The sequence below is a fragment of the Diadema antillarum genome, unplaced genomic scaffold, assembly GCF_040938485.1.
Source record: "Diadema antillarum isolate AM-2024a unplaced genomic scaffold, OU_Dant_1.0 scf00000075, whole genome shotgun sequence".
In the NCBI taxonomy this organism is placed as follows: Eukaryota; Metazoa; Echinodermata; class Echinoidea; order Diadematoida; family Diadematidae; genus Diadema; species Diadema antillarum.
In genome coordinates this window covers 2,392,535-2,403,817 of record NW_027270964.1, presented here as the reverse complement: position 1 = coordinate 2,403,817, position 11,283 = coordinate 2,392,535, and the positions used below count along the sequence as shown (strand labels likewise).

At 36.5% G+C, this 11,283-nt stretch overlaps 1 long non-coding RNA gene across 2 annotated transcripts; it reads left to right on the top strand.

Moving 5' to 3' along the window:
• The first annotated feature begins 6,016 nt into the window (after nt 1–6,016).
• LOC139717442 (uncharacterized) lies at nt 6,017–11,009 on the top strand. Of its 2 annotated transcripts, XR_011709971.1 has the most exons (5): nt 6,017–6,057; nt 7,804–7,947; nt 8,551–8,657; nt 9,079–9,226; nt 10,163–11,009. It is a non-coding gene; the product is annotated as an uncharacterized lncRNA (long non-coding RNA). The 2 variants fall into 2 exon arrangements; XR_011709970.1 differs by lacking the exon at nt 6,017–6,057 and having other exon boundaries at nt 7,710–7,947.
• Nucleotides 11,010–11,283: the final 274 nt, after the last annotated feature.

The window sequence follows — 11,283 nt, the reverse complement described above, 5'->3', positions numbered from 1 at the left end:
GTTTGAGGTTTCACTTTACAACACTGTGTTAAATTTTGAATTCATGGTCAGAGAATGAAATGAATTTCTAATGTACAATACAAATATCACTTGAAATCGAGAGAACTTCCTGCATGTAATGTGCTTCTTTTTTTATCGTTCGTCTTTTGGAGAAAGAGATTAAGAAGTGTAGAGTAGTATAGAGATTACCAGTAAATCATTTTTAAGGAAAAACTTGATATTGACAGTGGGACAGTGAAAGAAGTGAGGAGAGAGCATTATAGAATTAAACATGATTATGCATGTATTATCTTAATGTAATGAGATAGTTTTTGAGGTGGTTATGTTTTTGTTTTGTTTGTGTATATGTGTTGTGTATGTGTATTGCTCAGCAATATGTGATGCTGTGTGTATTTCATATCTATCATTTTCATAAGTTCTAAGATTAGATGCCACAATCAAAAATAAAAAAGTAAGCAAACGGACCTCGGCCTCGGGAAGAAAAAAAAAAAAAACATTTTTCACGTAAAACACTCCATCACCTATGTATAGTGATCATAGTACAATATGAGGCATTAAAATATAGTACCGACAAACATTTTAAGCAAGATAATGAACCTTAAAAGTGCATTCACATGATGACCATATTGAATTCCCCTATAACGACATCAATAGCAAAAAGGTGATTTTATTCACAATACATTGAATTGACAAAATTACATACAAATACACTGTACCTTTGAGAGATCATCTGCTTGCAAGTTCAACAATCCTTCATTCGTTATAGTATTGTTATACCGCCATCTACGATTGGCCTCGATCTCATCGAAATCACTTCAATTGGCCCGGGTTTCACACCCGTCAGTGTATTTTACAGACACATGTGATAGAAATAGAACACCAAATATATGACATATGATATATACATATCCGTTGAGTATATACCCGTCTGGAATATAGTTTGTTGAGGATTGATGAAAAGTGCTCGATGCTGTAAAGCAGAGCATATCCCCAAAGGGCACAAACGGAACCCAATATCTAATAGAAACACAGTAAACGTGAGGTACAGCTGCATGAAAAACATGGATGCAGTCAAGAAAATTCCACAACCAAAGAGTTATCAAGCCAATCCAAGTCACGTGACACGGAACCCAAACCCAAATGCAACTGCCGACAAAAAGACCAATGCCCGCGGAGAGGAAGATGCATAGAAACGGCTCTTGTGTATTTCATGGCAACCGTCAGACATGACAACGTGGAAAAATGTTACCACGGACTGGCGGGGGGGGGGGGGGGGGGGGTACATTCAAAGATACAGTTGTAGATACGGGAACCTTGTTAAATCGATTAAGCATGAAAATATGAAAATGAGACCCAGCTCTCAAAGTACATCTGGAGCATGAAAGACAAACACCCAAATTCCACGCTAACGCGGGACAGCCATAATAAATAAATAAATAAATAAATAAATAAATAAATAAATAAAGAGTAAAGAGTTAACTCTTAAAGAGTGGCCAGTGCAATCTCTGCCTCGATGAGAAGGTTATTATCATTCGAACAAAAACGCGTTCAACAAAAGGTCCGAACTTATATCAAAATGTTGACACCGGAACAGGCAAACCATGCATCCATGCGTCAAGCCGATCCACCACGACACATAAACACAGAAGCAAATCACTATGAAGTCTGCCTGAAGATCGACACAGCGTGAAACCGCCGGTAGCGGACAAGACGCCAAAGAACAGGTACGCATAATATGTAGGCTTTTATTATATATATATAGACATATATATATATATATATATATATATATATATATATATATATATATATATATAATGATAGTGGGATGATGCCGAACGCTTCCGTCATCTTGAGAAGAATGATAATTGAGCCAATGAAGACAGTATAGATGTCTGACGAAGACCTGAGGTCGAAAGCTTCTACCACCAGCCGGCATCGTGCGACACATCGATATTCTTCATTGTCTCAATGCATACTGTATATATAAAATATAGGCCCTATGATGATAAACAACTCACTTTGTAGAACATTCAAAACACACGAAAGAGTCAGTGCTTCGTGTTTCATGTCAGACCAACTCATTTTACCCCATACTGTCCTGAATATTGTGAGGGTTTGGAGATTTTTATTTTTTTTCTTTAACTCTGCGCTCAGTGTTAACATAGAAAATAAAACCACAAAAATCACATACTGTATAATATCATGAATGTATTCTTTAAAAAAAAAATGTCCCCGCTAGATTACAGAAAGCGTGTCCGTCATGAGCTGTGTACAGGGATTCATCCTCATCAACCACACCTACAATGTAGTTAGTTTTTAAAAACTTATTGCTTATTTTTTACAAATATATTCCAGATTTATTTTGGTATCTTTAGTATGTCACGCTTGCGAGGATCGATAAGAAGTGATATTATATGATAGGTCTACTAGTGCTTAGTATATGGCTTTAAACTTGTAGGAAAGGTCTAATCATAGGCCTACAGCTCGGGTGTTCTTCTCAGACATTAAACCATTTCCAAAAGGTTGAATGCAACCATGCAGTTAATACGCACAACGTCATATGGGCTTGCCGTAGATTGTTGAATAGGACTCAAGCTTCAATCAATTGTCAACCTCTATCATTGCATTCTACTGGGCCCCAGTAACTATCCTCTGACATTAATATTGCTCAGGGGATAACACTATATACATGATATAATAGCGATGATATCAATAGCTATAGATTTATCTTTTAATTAATCTTCAAATGATCTTCAATCTAAGTGCTACAGAATAACCAAATAAAACTGATTGTCCTGTTGGTAGTGAAATGCGTCCAGTGTGAAAAATTCAATCCTTTTAGTTCAGGGGCGGCGCAGTCGTGGGGGCCGTGGGGGCTCCAGTCGGGCCCCCACACTTTTTGTGCACCATATAAAGGAATACATAAGGTGTCATGACTTTGGGCCCCCACACCTTTTTCAACCCGGAAGTACGTAAGTGGCACTAAAATGGGAGGGGAGAGAATGAGCTGAGGACCTTTTCTTTTTTCTTTTTTTTTTTTTTTTTGCTTGTTAGCTCCTGAAACCCGGAAGTGGGCCCCACACTTTTGAAAACAGTGCGCCGGCCCTGTACAGTATGTCCCAAAAATAATTACAACGGGGGCCTCCGCAATGATATCTTTGAAAATAGTGAATCAATCTAAATACAAATTCAGGGTATGAAGCTATAACTCATTGCCCACATCTTACAGAAAAGCCCACTCGATTTGCTTCAGTGGTCAAAGAGAAATACGGAATTTTGTAGAGGATGTCGGGAATCTCTTCTGTCCAAGTTCTGTCTATTATTAACACACAAGATCATCAAAATGCTAAACTCCGAAGAATCCGATTCATGACATGCTTTACAACAATCCACATTTCTCTGTGACCGCTTAGTCAAATCGAATGGGGATTTCTGCAAAATAGAGCTAAAATGTGACATTTTAAGACCCTGAAGTGGCATTTAGAAATTTAATCATATTGGGCGTTATCAATGAGAAAATCTGATTGTAATTTTTTGGGGGACATACTGCAGTCAGTCGCCCCAAAAATTACAATCAGATTTTCGAATTGATAGCACCCAATATGATCAACCTGTCTAAGTGCTACTTCAGAGTCTTAAAATATAACATCTTAGCTCTATTTTGCAGAAAACCCCAATCAATTTGGTTAAGCGGTCACAGAGAAATGTGGATTGTTCTAAAGCATGTCATGAGTCTCATTCTTCCAATTTTAGCAATTCAATGCTCTTGTGTGTGAATAATAGACAGAATTTGGACAGAAGAGATTCCCGACATCCTCTACAAAATTCCTCATTTCTCTTTGACCACTGAAGCAAATCGAATGGGATTTTCTGTAAGATGTGGGCAATGAGTTATAGTTTCATACCCTGAATTTGTATTTAGATTGATTCACTATTTTTAAAGATATCATTGCGGAGGGCCCCGTTGTAATTTTTTTTTTGGGACATACTGTAGTTTACCAATTTATGTAGCTAACTAAACATACAGTATTCGAAAGTAATCGACTTGACGTTCCATGTGGATGAATTTAGTTAAAAAGCTTCCTTTCAAAATGTAATTGAAACGGACAGACCCGTTCACCGACTGCGCGGAATCATTCTTTCGGCTGCCAGCAGACAATGTTAGGCGCAGTGTTAAACATAGCCCAGACCAGAGCCTGATATTTATTAATCTAGGCCGAAAATAATATCATGTTGTCCTCTCGAATGTAGTTCATAGTGCTATAACTATATATGATACTCTCACATGACTGTTTATACAGGTACAACTTTTATTAAAGTTTTCCACATAGTACATAGCAGAAAGCTTGCACGAAGCTTGAGAAACAGTAAATTAGACAGCTTATTGTTGCCTATTCATCACAGCCGAAATAATTTTGAAAACATGGGTAAATCTTGATATATCTTAAAAGCACCAAAGTTGTAGGCCTATTTACACGATAAAAGCGAACTCATGATTTTTAGTAGACAATGTAGTTGGCGCAAATTTTATAGCTTGTTGCTTAAATTATTCCCCAAGGCGAAAAATAATGTTCATCGTTTTAAAACATTGATAATCGTTTAAGCGATAAAACGTGTTCATGGTATTTATTCATTGCCACAAATTCGTTTGGATTCAGATTCACCCAATGCAATAATTACCAAACTCATTATAATAGGAATGATGCGTGATACAACAGTTTTCCGCATACTGATGTAGTCAAAATGATTGACTAATTTCAAGAGAGCAATGTCTCCTGCGTTTTTCACTATATTTCTTCATCTATTCACTTTCACTTGTCATGCGGTCTGACAACCACATAAATGCTTGTGTCTTTCTAGGACAAGCAACTCTTTCATCAGCTATACATTTTCATGACAATGCAAAGTTGCACTGGCGTAGCCAGGGGGGGGGGGGGGGCGATGGGGGTGATCGCCCCCCCCCCCCCAAAGATTTGGACCGGGGATTTGGGAGGCGGAAAAAAAAATGCGTGTATACTGTATGCATGCACATGAAGCGGGTCTCCTTTGCAACCTTTCATCAAATAAGATTTTTTTTTTTAATATTTCACTCAAAGTGTGCACCAGATCGTTGAATTTCAATTCAAAATATGCAAAATCTCTCGTGCTTGGGAGGGGGTATCCCCCTCCCAAACCCTCCCCCTCTGTGCCTCTTTCCCTATAGCTAAGTACACTTTTTAGATTAAAAAAAAAAAATTATGAATAATTCTGAGTGCACAAGACTTATCACTTATACGAAAACTCAAGGTTCCCTCATAGCATGTATATAGTAGACCAGCCAAACCTCAAAAAAGGCTCTAGATAAGGATTCGACGGCATTTTTTGTTAATGCTCCGTTCTCATACTGAAAGTCTTGCAAAAATACTAAGGAATAGCGTACGGCCGGATGTCACGCGCGTTTTTGCCGAAAAATGTCATTTTTAGCACAAAATTCAGAAGCATGTCAAAAATCACGATTTTTATTTTTTGCTTGCATTCAATTGATATTTGAAAGATCATGAGTTTCAATTGTCCCTTTTAATGAAATTGCAATTTAAATGTGTTTCCTTAGCAATTTAAAAAGTCATTTTGTACAGCCATATATGGGGCTCTCAAATGTTTGGGTGTTGTTTTCTCGAAATAATATTCACAGATTAATTAACGTTCTGCAAAGTTTGCTTTTCCAAGCTAATTAGATGATCTTCCAAAAGTAATTTAATGTTTTATAAAACTACAAGTGCTTCTTTAATTGAATGTGCCAATATTATTTCTAGTTTTCTTGAAGAAATCTTTACTTTTAATCAAAACTCTGAACTTGCAGGAACTCAGAAGTACTCTCAGAAAATGCATTTTCGAGCATTTTCCAGTAGCCCCGCGCAGCTTGTGTGCGCGCGAATACTTAATACGTGTGCGTACCGCGTACGTCTACCCCTACGAGCTAGCTACAGGTGAAATCTCTCGCGCGAGCTAGAGCTGCATGTTTCGGTCGTTGAGTTGGAAACGTGGTGACTGGAAAAGGGACTATTTCCTTCGAATGTAAGTAACTTAGTAATTAAATACATAGTTCTTTATTGCACTGCATAACGAAACTTAAAAATCTGTTTTGATCTAACAGTTAGATATACAACTTTCATCTGAGACTTGGTTAATATCAAGGTTCAAGCGCTAGTACTACGTTAGGCCGATGTCTTTAATTACTGTATTTCGCACCGATCCCGTGGGCGCGGGCATGCCTACCAACCCCCGGGCCGCCACCCGACCGTGCCGGCGGTGCTTGTTAGTGGAACACCGATTATTCCGTAAAGCACGTCTTGACGCGGTGCGAAAAGAGGCCTAACAAACATTAGGTATACGTCTAGATTTAGGTGTCTTGTTCGTTCGATCTAGGTTTGTAATCTATGGCCTCATCACATGCAGTTGGACTGAATCCTCGTCTACTGTTAGGTCTAATCTATCTAACGGTTACACTCTCTCTAACTGTTAATACTAACGTTAGTGTTAGACATTCTAGCTAGTAGGGGTAGTGTTACTCTAACGTTAGTGTTAGTGTTAGAATGTACGGCTACGCCTGTTATTATGCCAAAACAATTCAATCGGGCTAGGCCCTATGATAGTATAATCACAATGAACTTAACACCTAACGTTAGCACATTAGCAGTTGTATAACGTGGACAGTACATGCCCACTACTACTAACATTACTGCGCTGGTTAGATATATTTGTAGGGCTAGAGCCAGGTCCAGGGCAAGGGGCTGTAGTCTATACAGAAGGTGTAGATGTAGATCTACCAACGTTTAAAGTCTAATATACTAGACCTACAATATAAAATCTAGGGCCGGGGTCTGAAGCATAAATAGCTGGCGTCTGGAATTAGGATCTAGGTCTAACCTTAGTCAAGATCTGGGCCACTGATTCTACCTAACGTTAGAGGTTTCTAGTAACCTACTACTCATATTTAGGCAGTTTTGTTGTAAAGACCCAGCTTACTAGGCCTAGCTAGACCTAAGTTTAGACATCTAGAGGTTCTAAAATCTATGCATAATAATTATACTATATTGGTAGGCTAACTTTGATCAAAAAGTTCATGTTAGATCTAACATTAGAAGATCCTAACATTAGCTCTAACGTGAATTAGCTAGACTAATATTAGTCTTTAGAGCAGAGGTCTAAGGTCGATTCCACTCTTTCTGGTATTTGTAGACCTGTGGGTTCAGAAAAAGAGTCTAGGATTTAGGCCTAGGTGTTTTATATATAATCGAGTCTACAACCAAGTGATCTTGCCATTCGAATATGCCCGAAAGAGAGAGAGAGAGAAAGTGTTCAGTCCTGACTGCCAACCTCTCCTAATCTGTGAATCATTTACATGTACTCTTCCAGTTTACAAGTAGATCTAGTCAAAGAGGAACTATTTAGAAATGTCTTTACTCATAAGTACCAAGTTCTTATGTTAATGTCTCAAAGAATAAAGGTTCCTTTGAAAAAAAGTAAATATTACATTTTTAATGGCTCATTTATACCGACTCACTGAAACCTAAATATCTTCCTTCTTCTTTTTTAACTTTTTAAAAAGCTAAAAAAAAAAAATATTATCTTAATAAAAGAGATATTTTTTTAGTTATAATTGATTTGCATGGGGAACAAAGAAAATTATGTCAATGTCAAGATGCCTTTTCAAAACAATCAAATTTCAAATTGATTTTATTTTTTGTTCACTGTTAGCTTATAAGGCTCTGCTTTAAAGATGAAAAAAATTATTTGAGTCATGTTGATTTCTGTTTTCAGCTAGATGTACCAACAAGTGGACAGACTGAGTCTTGTCTTCAAACTTCACCAAAGAGAGAGACATAGGCCTATCCTGACTTGCCAAAATCTAATTGTAAAGACTGAGCTCTTTCTACCTGCAACAAAGTGCAGAACAACCAGAAGGTAAGAAACGGTAAATGTCTTAAATAGCGGTCTAATTTGAAATATCTTTTAAATACTAACTTACTAAGTGTTTGATTATCAAATGTATCACTTCAGTGCCCAGTTGAAAATAATGCCAAATCTAAATACATTGAGTATCAAATATTCCTATTCCATTTGAATAAATTGTAACAAGCATGTTTTCACTTTGACAGTTGCATTACAATGCAGTGTACAAGTACTTTGCAAACAAAGAGAGGAGAATAATCTTATACACGTGTATCTCCATTTATATAAGAAGGGGAGCAAATCTCTGATCAAATGTGTATTCTTGTTTTCTTGTAAATTCATTGCATGTTCTATTGTAGAGGATCATATGAAAGAACGGTATTCTATCTACTGAAGATGAGATCATATAAAAATCAAACATAAATGTAATCAAGTAAGATATTATATGTAATGAAATATTTCTCAACCATGTCAATTGGCACAAGTGTTCAATGTGTGCACAGATGAAAATACGTCTGTAGTCACAAATCAATTAACTTTCCATTGTTATTATGTTGCGTTAAGTATGACGTAAGGGTGATATGCTGTGATGTATTGTTCTTTATTTTTATCAAGGTGTCAGCAACAAATGGACATGCTGAGTTTGAGATCACATCCACTAGAGTGAGGGGGAGATAGAAAGATGTCTTGACTGCGATGTGAATGCCCTTTCCAGCTCACAAGTAAGTGTCAACCATTTGAAATTAGGAATATCATCTCATGAATACAAACCGATTTATGCAAGGAAATCATATCCTAATCCACATACAAATGAGAGCATGATACAATCAAATATTTGTGTACAGGAATTACAGGTGTCAAGATGACTTCCATCCTACATAATTCATTTTCAGTAAGATATGGCTTTAGAGCATCAAAGATGATAATAACAATGACATGATTAATGTATTACATGTAAGACAAATTAATGTTGACAGTGACCTGAAGATCCAAAATCTCTATACTAAGGGATTCATGAGATCGTGATGATTAATTCTAATTCATGATGAATGTGTTTGTTTTTTTTGTTGCAGTATGATTATCCTGTTTCACTCATAAAAATGATAACTTATTTAAGTTTTTGTTAATTGTATTTTCGACCAGAATTAGCACAAAGTGGACAAAATGGACCCTGCAAACCACAGCCAACTACGGACAAGAGAGAGAGAAAAAAAAAGAAAGAGACAGATGTCCTGACTACCAACTTCTAATCTGTGCATCCTGTACTCTATTTCGAAAGGAAATATGGGAGGTAAGCAATAATACATGTAAAATGTAAACCCCAAATATGTTGGAATATTTTGTCAAGCCTTTGACATCTTGACCAAATTTTTGACTGTCGATCGTTCATTGGGCAGAAAATTAACGCATGTTTTGCTAAATGAATGCAGTACTGCATATGCATGTAGTCAATCACTCCAACAACGAAGATTTACATGAATTAACGCTGATTATCTTTTTTTAGCCTCTGTCAAAGATGGTTGCAGGAGTTTTTATGTTGTTGCAGTCATCCATTCACACGCACATCTGTCCTATTCTCATCTTGCAATAACTTAACATTTACTCAGCAGATCATCTTCATCTTTGGTTTTATACAAAAGAGATGATTACCTGCTGAGCCTTGTACAAGTAGCATTTTAGTTATTGTTGTGATTTTGCTGCTGATTGTAAATTACAGGGAAACCCTGATTTTTATTGACTGTAGAGCATTGCTACCATGACATTATATTTACCTTCGGATGGCAAAGTTACCATAACCTCTAAGCAATTTGACTTTGATTAGTTATGAGGGTATTGATGTGAAAGGTCACGGGGACATTATATGCACGAAAGTGTTGAATGTATCAAGTTGCAGTATCAGGCAAGCACTACCTTGAAATTCTTCTGAATGGAATAAAAAGCTTAATGGAAAGAATTGGATATTTGGATCATGAAAGTTTCCTACATTTTATATTTCATCGTGTACTCGCGGTTAAATTGCTACAATTAGGATCTACTGTATAAAATAATATACTTTACAGTTTCAAGGAAACACTACATATAGAGGAAATCAAGTAACCGTATGTCTTTATTAGCGTATATGTCACTGTGTCTTCACCAAAGATTAAAATGCCCATGTCACTTTCTTCATCAAGTAAAGACAGATACACCATTCTTTCTCTCTCTCTCTCTCTCTGTCTCTCTCCAGAAACAACCCTGCCAGGCTATCCGGTCCGCATCCAGATTCCGTATGAAGGATGTCATCAGAACCTGAACTTACATGTGGAATGCATCCATCTAAACTTCTCAAATATAATCACAATGTGCTTTCAGGACTATTATAGAAGTTGAATATATAAAAGACATGTGTATATATTAGAAATTTCTACTAATCCAGATTAAATGCTTCTTTTCTAATCTTTTTTTTCCTTAGTGATGAAGTAAAACAAGGCCTGATATCAAAATGTGCACAACACTACTTGGCAAAGAGCATTTACAATATGATTTGATATAGATCTACTTCCAATTTTGATGGCAGCATTAAAGGGATGAGGGATGGTCTACTTTTGGTTGAGATGGGGGCTGAGATGGAGATTTTGTAAAATAATGAGAACCCTGTAATGAAATATTAAAGAGAAAACAATACCAAGAGGAATTCCAAATTTATTTGTTAAAAATTGGTTTTGAAAAGGCTGAGATGTACAAAAACAAAGAGGTCCTAATAAAGGTGGCACCCACTTCTAATTATTATCATTCTGTGTCACTTTTTAAAAAAAATTCTCGGCCGTTTCAAAACCAAGAACTTTAATCAAACAAACTTCAAATTACTCTAAGAATTTGATGCTCTTTCATATTTCATAAGTTGTTTTTATTTGCTTGCAAAAAGTTAAAGTCTGAATCTCCATCTCAACCAAAACTATACCATGCCTTTGAGACTCAGAGTTACAAGCCGCATACTAGTAGTTCATGGAAATTGATCCTGTTATTTCCTTTGAAGCCCAAACGCCAACATTTTAATCCTGTCAGATTGGAATGTCTTTTGTTTTTGTTTTTAAGGGGGGGGGGGGGCAACAAAAGGGAAGTGAACTTTGCCTTTCTTCATCAGATGGAGGAAAATATGTGACATGTTAGTCAGAAAAAAAAAGAAAACTGCACGTTGAAGTGCTTAAAAAGAGAAAATTTCACAAAGTAACAGTTGGTGAATCTGAAGGGAAATAGCAAAGAGCATGTTTTTTTCTTTTCTAGTTTAAGATATAAAAGAATAGTATGTAGCTTAAAGGAACGAACATAAGTAAAATCTTTCAATCCAAACGCCAAGTACAAGAAGTA